The sequence below is a fragment of the Protopterus annectens genome, chromosome 2.part2 (assembly GCF_019279795.1).
Source record: "Protopterus annectens isolate FY-2018-M chromosome 2.part2, PAN1.0, whole genome shotgun sequence".
NCBI lineage: Eukaryota > Metazoa > Chordata > Ceratodontiformes > Protopteridae > Protopterus > Protopterus annectens.
In genome coordinates this window covers 116,597,108-116,609,162 of record NC_056730.1, presented here as the reverse complement: position 1 = coordinate 116,609,162, position 12,055 = coordinate 116,597,108, and positions in this window count along the sequence as shown.

Sequence of the window (12,055 nt, the reverse complement as noted above, 5' to 3'; positions counted from 1 at the left end):
TTAACTCAGCAATATAATCACATACACTTTCATCTGCCTTGCATTTGTGCTCACAAAACGTTTTTTCTGTAAGCTTCAGGTGTTAACTTATAACAGTTCAATAAACATAACAATCAGTATAAGACAATTTAGAAACAGCAGTTACAGCTTTACCATGGAGTAAGGGGGTTAGGAATAGTACCCAGAACTTTTGGTCAACATTATACTGTTTTATATACTCTTTCAAATATATGAATAAAACTATCAAGGTCTTCCCCTCTGCAAATTGTGAAAGAAATTTACTAACATTTATTGCTTCTGGGGTCCAGTTATTCCCTTCCCCATTATCTCCATGACTTGGATGAAGAGTCAACATTTCCCTCTCATGTTGTCACTGCTTCTCTTTTTCTTCAGCCTCCAATCACTGCAGCCTCTCATTTTTTTCAGTCTCCAAATGACACAGTCTCTCATCAATCTCCAAATGCCGCAGCATATCCTCTAACTCCAACTCCAAACTCTTGGTCTCCACTTCATGCTGCTTCTCCTTTTATTCAGCCAAATGCTTTCCTCATTAGTCTCCAAATATTTAGCTTCCAGTTCAAGTCTCTTTAACTCCAGATGGATTTTTAAGTCCTCTGAGGAAAAGGTGAACTGCCCTGTTTCTGAAGACTGGACACCCCCAACACCAGACTGGTTGTCTTCCTGGTCACTGACCCATGCTGCAGTTGTGATTAAGGCTAAAATAATTTAGTCTGGTTAGCATGTACCAGTCCTTTGGTTTCACACACCTTGACCAGCTGGTTCTTTGTCAGCTTACCATAAACCTCTGCTGGCATCTTTGCTTGATTTCCCTGACTAAGCTAAACTAACAAAAATAAATACAACTGTTGGGAAAATGAAAGTCTGAATATTTACCTTATCGCTGTTGAGAGTACACGCACCTTTAGGACAACTGCCCACAGGCTACCAAAGTTCAATTAATATCCCACCGCTCTACCAACAATATGTGACAACCTTCCTACCCTGAGCCAGTAATCAAGGAGCCTCAGTCCTCATCACTGATACTGGTGAGACACAGTCACTAAATACAGGAATGGATTTACACAGTATTTTCAGATACAGATCTCTGCATCAACCATAGTTTCCCCCCAACAGCATACAAGGAACATGCTCCACACCTGGGACTGGACTCTCTGTCTCTCCAAATCCCAAACAAGACTCACTTTGGATACTGTGTTCCAGTTCCAGATAGCTGACATACCACACACACACGCTCCTGGGAAAGGCTGGTGCAGATTTACTAAATGTACATTTTCTTTCTAGAATATAAGGTAACTACCTGCACCAGTCAACCATTCTCAGGTTCTTACAAGGGTATCCAATTATATTGAGTAAAACCAATACTAACATAAATGGTAGAGAGTAACTAAAGCAGCCAGGCTTTTGGATTGGCTAAAGTGTCACTAAAAATAAGCACAAGTCATTTCAAGATGTTAAAAGTATTCTCTAAAAGACCAATCACAATGAAAGGTATAAAATATTTAATAATAAATAATAAAATAGAAAACATGAGAATACTAAATATCTAAGTGCAATAAACACCAGACTTTCAATCACAGGAGAAATAAAAATAACACAGTTGGACAGATTCAAACAGGTGCAGAAAAGCACTACTTAACCAATGTCACTTTATTTCCTGACTGTTTAAAGAATAACAGTTCCCCAGCTAACTTAATTAATACAGTAAAGCAAGATTAGATGCTGAGATGTTTACTTCCAAAAGGCAAGGATGAGCTTCTAATAAACTGAGCTGAACTCAACAACTGGCTATGATAACTGTCATAGATCTTTTATATCAGGTTCCAAAGAAAAACAAAACAAGCTGCTGTGAGAGCTCCTTCCTCTTAGTGCTGGTTATAGAATGACATCACATTTGGTCACCTGACTCTGGCACAATACACATTCAGAGCTTTGCTAAGATCTGTTGCAGTATTTGAAAATTATATAAAAATTTCAAATACTTCAACTCTTCCCTTCCAGAATTCTTTGTTTAAATATATAAATTTAATCACAAGCATCTAAACAAGTCAGTGTGATAGTCAAATGACACAAAATTATTTATAAAACTCCAGCTAACTATGCTGGTATATGTTACATATGCATTGCCCTATTCTCCCTGGCATATATGGCAATGCCTCACATTGTCACAAGGATGATAAGACCTAAAGCAGAAAATGCCTCATTCACCAGCATGCAAATGATGGCTCCTACTCCTGCATATCTTTCCTCTCACCCAAGGGAGCAAATGGGCCATAAGGCTCTCACTCCAAGGAATTAATGTTTATAGGATGGTTGTGATTTAGGGCTTGATGCCAAGTGAGTGGAACTGGCCCACTCAAAAAATTCTTCTTAACAAAATATAAAATTAATGGAAAAAAATAAAGATCCAAACCAGTCTACTTACAGATGATCACTCCAAGTTTGCACTGAATGTAGTTTGTTATTATTTAAATATCAAGGATACAAGAGACATACTATCCCAATAGTGTGATGTAAGCAGTATGCCCTACCGACTTCTAAACTAGTCTCATAAAATTGTTTTTTTCCTTAAACAAAAACACATCCATTAAAATTCAGATTCAGACATCTGTTTTCATAGACTAGTAGAACTGGTACATGTACATTGCAGCATTATTATTGGTATCCACCAAAAATAGTCTACCATGATGTGAGTGTAATTATGTGTATGTGTGTGTGTGCGTATGCGTGTTCGTGTATGTGTGCGTGTGCGTGTGCGTGTGCGTGTGCGTGTGTGTGTGTGTGTGTGTGTGTGTGTGTGTGTGGTGTTACTTGGAGTAGATGCCTTATCTGTAGCCTTGCACATTGTAGTTATCCAGAGTTTTCCATCTTTAAGGATGTGTTAATAGATACTAGTCTTGTATCTTATGGCTACAGCTACCATTTTTCTTCCTGATTTCTTAATTCATGTAACTTTAACATGTACAGATGCATATATACTACTTTTTAACCATTACATAAGACAGTTTGTTCCATATTATTGTGTTAGTGAATTGCTCCCTAGCAAAAGTGCGAGACCCAATGATGCAAGTTCCAGTACTTTGAAAAGTAAATTATGATTCAGGATTCAGACAAGGCAACAGATACCAAAACTTACTGTTGTACTTTTCAAGTAGTTTGCATAGATAGTCTTCATCTTAACAGCCCCATGTGTCCACTATATGAGATTGTTGTTCCAAAGACTATGAGGAATACCTAGAGACACTGCCATTTCATTTTTTGTTCATACTAACCTATTCCCACTTATTTCATAGTTCTGAGGATCAGAGTTATGTCCTCAGACATTTAAAATATTCCTCTGAATCATGCAGATGGCTGTATACACTCTGCTGTGCCCTGCTTCTCAACATAATGTTCAGACGCATTAGCATGCATCATGTGCGTAGCACTATGCTATACTGTCAAGCAGAGCACTTGTGTAAGTAACAATTTTGGTGAATTCCTGTTATGTATCAGGATCACACAGGTGTAAATCATGTAATCAGTAAATTCCTGTTATGTATCAGGATTACACAGGTGTAAATCATCCATATACTGTATACCATATATCCTGTCCCTAAAACCCATGTATGTATCAGCATTGGCTCCCTAGCAGAAGAGTGAGACCCATAATTATGAATCCTACATATGTGAAAATTAGCATTTTAAATACAATGAATATCAAGATCTACCAAATACTATTAAAGTGTTTTACAGAGAGTCTTCCTCCACACGCCTCTGATGTTGGGGGGGGGGCTGAACGACTCCTGCTACTTACATATGCTAGCTCCAAGACCGTTGCACCTCACAGTAAAGGGAAAACTTCAAGGTACTGTAGGTCAAACGCAGCACATGCTTTTGTTTTTTCAAAGTTAGTATCTCTAGTATGATGATCACAACTGTGGTCCTTGGACTTTTAACAGGAATTCATCAACATTACATCAGTAGAGCACTTTTACACATTAAGTATTAAGTACTGTCTCTGTTTCCTTCTGACGTGCAATAATTATACTGAAGTAACTCAGACTATATGTACCAAACTTAAAAATCATGCAAGCTCTTTCTGACTGCCATTCTTGTAACATTGGACCAAACTTACACACTGGATGCCAGTTTTCTGAGCCATATCAACATAAATCTAAGTAAACATCTGCCTGCATTATCAGCTTTAACATTTTAAGAGTCAGTTAAAATCATTCCACTTTTAGCTGCAGTTTTCACCAAAATGAAAATCAAACTTTATAACATATATGTTTATGTAGTAAACACAGTTATTTAGCACAATATACTGCTGCAAAATGTTCATTTGTCATCATAAATACTATTTCTGTATTTATAAATTAGGAAAGAAAGAAATATGTGAAATATAAAAGACTTTAAATTAAACAAAGTAAAAAGAAGAATGTGTAAGAACATATTAAACATGTCAATATCTATAAAATGAGTGAGGTTTCCAATGCGTGAACACACACACATACACAAACACACACACATATATGTAATACACACTCTACATTTTACTAATGAATAAAAAAATATATAAACATTATTTTCCTTTATTTCCATGTTTGATAACAAAAAAATATGGAGAACTTTAAAACACATGATGAAACCAGGGTACTGCAAGTGTAAAAGCTGTTCAGCGTACACTTAAATACAAGTTGTATTTTATACAAATACGTCAGGGGTGGAGCCTAGATGGCACAGAGATAACAGTTCTTTTCTGAACTCTGCAGTAAGTTAAAATTTCTGACAAGAAAATCTTATAAAAATAATACCATTTTCACTTAAAAGATTCTTAAACGTCTCAACTCACATATGGAATTTTGAAATTGTTCTATTAAAAATTTCCTGTCAAAATACCATTGGGATTCAAATCTTTCAACAAGAAAGAATGACCAGCTCTAAGAATAATCAATAATCATACAGAATCTTCTCCCAAGAAAGAATTACATCAAGTAATGTCATTTCTACAAAACTTATTAATTAAACTTGATGGATTTCAAGAAAATCTTTTGGAAGTTAAAGAAAATAGTCTCAAACAAACAAATATTAAAGAACTTATATCAACAACTATAAACAAAAGTTTCAGATCTTGAATATGCATTAACTAACAGTGATTACCATCTTAAAGAAAATGATTCTCAGACAGAGTCTTTTAAAAATATAATACTTGGCTACTGGAAAAAAATAGATGACCAGGAGAATTGTGAAAGAAGAAACAACATAAGAATTGTTAGCTTACCGGAAAAAAAAACAAGATGATATGGTTTCTTTTCTGACTGCCTGGATTCCTAATGCACTTTATTTGCAGGAAAGTTTTTCATTTGGCATCACAAGAGCTCATAGATCATATGGTAAACCAGCTCCCATGGATCATTTTTGTCCCAGATCAATAGTGGTCAAATTTCTCTCCTGCTTGGATAAATAATTAGTATTGAAGTCTGCCTGGTCAAGAGCCCCAGTAAAACATGGTCAGTTAACTATTAGATTTGACGATGACTATTTGTCTAAGACAATGGAACTAAGAAAGAAAGTGTAGGCCCTAGTGAAATCACTTAAACAGAATAATGTCAGAGACCAGTTAATTTTTCCCGCAGAAATAAAATGCGTCTGTCAACTTGTACAGAAATCTTCAATATCTAAGTTGAGACAATCTCCTTTATTAAAAACAATAATATAATTTCTTCTATAGATGATATGGACTGGATTTCATAACTACTGACTCATCTGTAAAAAAAAAAACTGTAAAGTCTTGATTTTTTATATATATATATATATATATATATATATATATATATATTTTTTTTTTTTTTTTTTTTTTCACTTAAAGGAAATAAGTATTACATGAAAGTTTTCTTGAATTCAGAAGGTAAAGGCTTTACCTTGTAATTTGTTTTCATTGTTCTGCAAGCTACATACTTTTCCTTGTTTATTATTTCATTGTTTTATACAGAATAATACTCTTTTTTTGCTTATTTATATATCATAAATGATTATTTACTTGTAAGTAAAGTTGTCCTTTCTAAGTAGTTAGTTCTAAGTAGTCCTTAGTTCTAAGTAGTCCTTTTTGTTCCCCCTTCATTCTTCTATATAATGTCTTTTATTGAGTTTTAATATGTTTTATTATACTTAGTTAATAAGATTTTAAATACGGAAACATTATAATGGGGGGGAACTGCCCATCATGCTCCTGTGGTAATTCTTCCTTTTGCTAACTACCTTCCAACTTCATTTTGATAATGTTTTCCTTTTTATATACTATCTTTTCTCTGAGCAACTTCTTTTCCTTGATGCCCCCCACGAGCTTTTATTTGAGGTATGCTTAGACTTGAATAAGCAAGTGTTAAAAAGATGTGCTATATTATTACTCTGTGAGAGCACATATGTGTGTTTTGTGTTGCTCTGATTTTATAATACTTGGGATTTTGCTATGTTGGGTGGGTGACTGGATGCTTGGTTCCGAGGTTTACTGGATTTTCCCCTTTGCTTAGTTAATTTACAAATGTGGACTTATGCCTTTGAGAGACATTTTGGGTGTGTTTTGATTGTTGAAGTGTATATGGGTGGTGGAGTTGTTGGCTTGTTAGGTGGGTTTTCTGTCTGCTGGGTGCCTGGATTTTCTGCTCCTGTTCACAGTTTCATCCTTCTCTGCTGATTTTAATTTGAGCTGTTGGAAATCCATTTAACTGCACTTCAACTTGGTGTTGTCTCGAGCATGTCTGCAATTATGAAGTGTCTGACTGAATTTCTGGCTTGTTCATGGTAGAGTTTTGTTGTTTTCAATGACTGGATGTTGGGAGATGAGGTAGGAAGAGATTTTTGACTTTTATGGGGTGTTGAGAATTGTGATGTTCTGGTTTTGTGGATTGTTTCTCCAGCTGGTTGGGCTGGCAATTGGGTATCTGATTTGTTGATCTCTCTGTTTTCTTCTTCTTTTGGATTTGCTTTTTCTATGTTCATGCCTTTGTTAGGTTTTTGTGGAGAAGTTGTGTCTAGATGAACGTGATGTTGTTCAACTTCTTTTGTAAGTGGGGAACTTGAATGTTTTCTTCACATTGGCAGGTTCATGGATTTCTGTATTTTTAATGGATTGATATTCAGTTGGTGAAGATATTTTATCTGATATTTGGCTCATGTGCATGTTCGTGTGTGAAATATGTGGGAGTATAACATTTACATATATATCAAAATTATTAATATTTATAAAGAATAAGACAATGAGATAACATTTTGACCTCCTCAACTGTTCTTATATGTGTACAGTCTTCAAAGGCAAATGACAAAAAAATTATATTTAAAAAGAATATGTACAAAAGGAAACCAGCAATGTTGTGCCCAAAGTGATGTTAGATCTAGACGGCTGGAAGTCTAGCAAAGAGTTCTAATATGATAATGTTAGTATACATTCTTAATCTTTAGTATATATGTCTTTAATAAGGATAGAAAATATGCACGAGTGTAATGCAAAAATACAAAAATTCAAGCTATAAATATTTATCCACAACATTGTAATGTTGGGTGGCTATACATATCTTTTAATACTGCACCATTTTCTGCTACAGAAAATGAAAGCTAAAGCATTGAAAATATGTTCTTATATTCTGACAAACGTGCTTAAGAAACATGTCAGAGTAACAATGTGCTGCACACATAACAAAGGAAATAACTTACTCATATTGGCAGGAAGCAGTTCCCTGATCACCTACAAACCTGTCAAGGAGTCATGTCTCTCCTCTTAATACCTAAAGGGAGTTGGTGGGTGGGGGGAGAAAATAAATATAGTTATTCAAACGTAGTTGGCACATATCAAGTTCCATAAGTCACGCTGCACAACTCACTCTTAAAGGTTCATAGGTTCGTAGGTTCATAGGTTGGTACTAGGCTATCAGCCCTAGGGCCTATACAAGCCTAGCCATAACAATTCCCTGGCTATTTCTTCCCACAATATTTACTTCCCCTGGCTGGACCCCTGTCCAGCAGGGTGACTGACATGATCCCCAGGGTGAATTTCCTGTCTTCCATCCAATCATCAAGGTTCCTTTGGAAGAGGGCCAAAGAGGCGCTCTGCTTGACATGTATGAGCAGTCTATTCCAGAGTATGGAAAGTCTCTGGGTCAGGACATTTTCTACATGTTATGATGTATAAAATGTGCAAGCATATAAAGGTAAAAATTAACCAGCAACATGTACAAGCCTATCCAAAATACATAGTGCTTTATAATTCAAAAGCTGCTGTACTGATATTAAACTAGCACAGACTTGACAACTACAACACTCTTAATGGGAACTAAACAGTAACATACAGCTCAAGCAATGTAGCTGGGGCCTCATACATTTTTACTTTTCTAGGATATTACTGCCTAACAACTCAGGATAAAATGATTGCACAAGCACTATTTAAAATAAATTAAAAAAAAACTGGAACTTCTATTACTACAGAACCAGGTATATATATAAATATGATATATGGAAATAGAAGCAACATACATATAACTATTATTGTACTTTTAACACTCTCTTATGCTGAATGCTGTATATTGTTTAATTTTAGTTATAGAAATAACAGTTTTAATTAATATAATTGCATTTATCTTGTGTTGCTATTTTAATCAACAGATTTCTCATAAGCAGTGTAACCATGATTAGAATTATCTCTCATTTGGTCTGTTGATAAACATGCTCCCTCTTGGGTCTGTTTTCATATATGATGACACCAAAGGACATAGAGCATAAGTAGATCATACAGTTGTAAAACTCTTGAGGGTGTAACTTTTTCACTATGATGTATATATTGTATGTGTTTTAAAGCATTAACCTGAACGCTCCTTGTCAAAGTGGGCTTGAATTAGATCAGTCAGAGATGTACAGCAACTGCTGTAGTTCAGTCTTTTCGGGATATGATATATCCTTTACAACAGCAAATTTATAAGGTGTTTTAATACCTTGTACTATTCCTTGCTTTTTATGCTTCATTATGTCATAGCTGCTCACAAGATAATTCCAAAAGCTTTTCAGTGAGCATTATTTCAATAGTTCTCAACTCTATTACTAACCAACACAAACAGCACACAGTATTGCATAAGTCTAACATGGATAGCTAAATTAATGTAGGAAGCACTGGATAATACACTGGCATAGTGTTTATAATGTTTGTATTGCAATTCCACCATGTTGCACTGTTTTCTTCCCCCTTTTCTTTTGACAAGAATGAATGCTAGCCTGTTAAAGTAATATGTGTATCTTCTATCTTATATAAACTCTATTATATATTTTGACATAGAATTTTGAGTCTAAATTTTAATTTTGTTTCCTATTAATCTGTTGCAAAAGTATTAACAACAGATATATGTAATTGAAATAGTTATGCAGTAATATATATATTTATATATATATATATATATATATATATATATATATATTGCTGCAGAGTTTTTCTTTGTTAGGTTAGAGATTGCTGGTCTTGACATTTTTCTAGCTCTTATAGACTGGGAATTATAGTTATTCCATGTGAATTTTTTGTTTTTCAAATAGTTATTTTCATTTTTTTTTTATATTTGAGATTGATTTTCGTTTGCCTGAGAGATTTATTCTTTTACTTATGAATGTAACACAGCTTTATAGTTACTAATATATATCATTTGTTATTTCTCCCAAAACTTTTGTATTTTCCTTCCATTATAGTCTATTATGGATTTAACCTTATTATCATTAAATGTTAATACTCTTAATAACCCTTAAAAGAGGGCAACTCCAATATATCTAGAATTAAACAATCCACTTATCATGTTTCTCCAAGAGGCACACTTTAAGCAAAAATTGGAACTCCAGAAAATAGTATTGGCTCGTTCTTCTATTAAGTCCAAAAGAAGAGGAGTGGCTATTCTTTGGAAAATGGGATACAAGTGCCCTATATTATATATAAATATGAAGAATGACGGAGTTTATTTATTTTAATTATTAAAAAAATATAGAAATAGAATATGGACTCTAGTAAATTTATATTGGTTTTATGGGAATGGGAATCAAACTAGCTAAAAAGCATCTTGATTTCATAATAAATAACTATAAGGAAATTTTAATTTTAGGTGGAGATTTTAATTGTCTTTTAGATATGTCAGAATCCAATACCACCAGAAGTTTTACATTACTTCCTATTGCTAGAACATTGAAAACATGGACTGAAACATTTTATATTAAAAAAAACTTTAATTTTAAAGATACAAATTCATTAAATTTTAATCATTACTCTTTTAATTTTGGTACTCAAACAAGAATAGATAAATTATTGGTTTCTTAAGACATTATTTCTAAAATAACCTTTTTTAACATGATACCATGTCCATTCTCTGATTATAATGTGGCAGTATTAAAAACAGAAACAGATTTTAAAAAATATCACATATTTTGAGATTTCCAGCTTATATTACTAAATTGAAAGAATACAAATTTTGGTTACTTAATGAAATAGATAATTTTATGTTTTCAGTAATACTCCAGATTCTAAATTAGTTATGGTTTGGAACTGTTTTAAAGCTTACATTTATGGCCAATCAATATCTTGGTTTAAGGATAAACTGAAAGAATGGAATAAAGAAATAAATATTTAATCTAAATTAAAAGAAAGTAAGAAAAAAAGAGAGAATAACCGCACATCCAGTAATGCAGAAATAAAGATTCTTAATAGTAAATATAATGAAATATTATCACATAAAACTGAATTAGTGTTAGAAAAAAATTGAAAATAGCCTCTTACTCGAGATCTCCTAAACATTTAAAAAATATTTAAAAAAAAATAAAGCTTCAAAAACTTGCGACACCCCTGCACTGGCCCAGTAATCAAGGAACTTCAATCCTCACCACTGGCAACAGTGAGGAAATGTACACACTGGGAGGATAACAAGTACACATACAGTAAAGTGCAATTTCCCTTAAGACCACACAGAGATTACAGTCAGTCTGGGTCTGGTTTCTCCCACTTTCTTCAGATCCCCAATAAGACTCCCCACTGGCACAGCTATAAAGTCGAGTCCTTATCCAGGGTTCCATGCCAAGTCCTCCCAATACTTTCTCTGTCCAACCAGTGTTTCATGTCCCTGCCCAAGTAGCTCTCACACACACACACACACACACACACACACACACACACACACACACACACACACACACACACACACACACACACACTTTGAGATTTGATTTACATACAAACAGACACACTCACCTGGGAAAGGCTGTCACAGGTTTACTAGCTATGCCCCCTTCTGCCCAGACTATAAGGTAGTTATCACTGCCACCAGAACCCCTTATCATCTAATTTTAAGGCCCTTAACAAATAGTGTCCAATCCTACCGTGCAATGTTACTATTATCCAAATGGTAGTCTGACCAAGTCTTGCAAGGCTATTTAGGAGTGGCCTGTACAGTGTCACCAAATACATATGCAAGTACTCTAAGAGCTTAAATATGGCTCACAGATAGCCACAAAGATAGTTTTAAATATATTTAATAATAAATAATAAAAGAACAAGACAATACTCAGTACATCAATGCAGTAACTTCAGAGTTAAAAATCAAAGGAATATTTTAAAACAACATTGCAGGAAAGTCTCAAATAAATACAAAACATATCTAAACTAATCTTTACTATATTCCTATCTATATCTAAAAGAGATACTATGCCTTAAATGTTACTTACAGCAAGGCAAGTGTAGATGGTGATGATGAGTGGATGTTGTCAGATACAAAGACAAATACAAAATACACAGTCTCTCTCTGAGATAGTTCTTAAATTAATATCAAATATTACTGCTGGGTTAGCTTGGATGAAATCACTTTTTGTCAACTGACTTTAGTTCCCAGGCTAAAGCCCCAGTGTCCAACATTTAACATCTCTGTGTGAAAAATACATAGCCTTCAGATGTTTGCAATTGCTAGAAGACATAAAACAATAAAACACTCACAAGGCAATGCAGAAGGCACCCTAGTTCTAGACATCCTGTCTCCTTGCTGCATTGAAA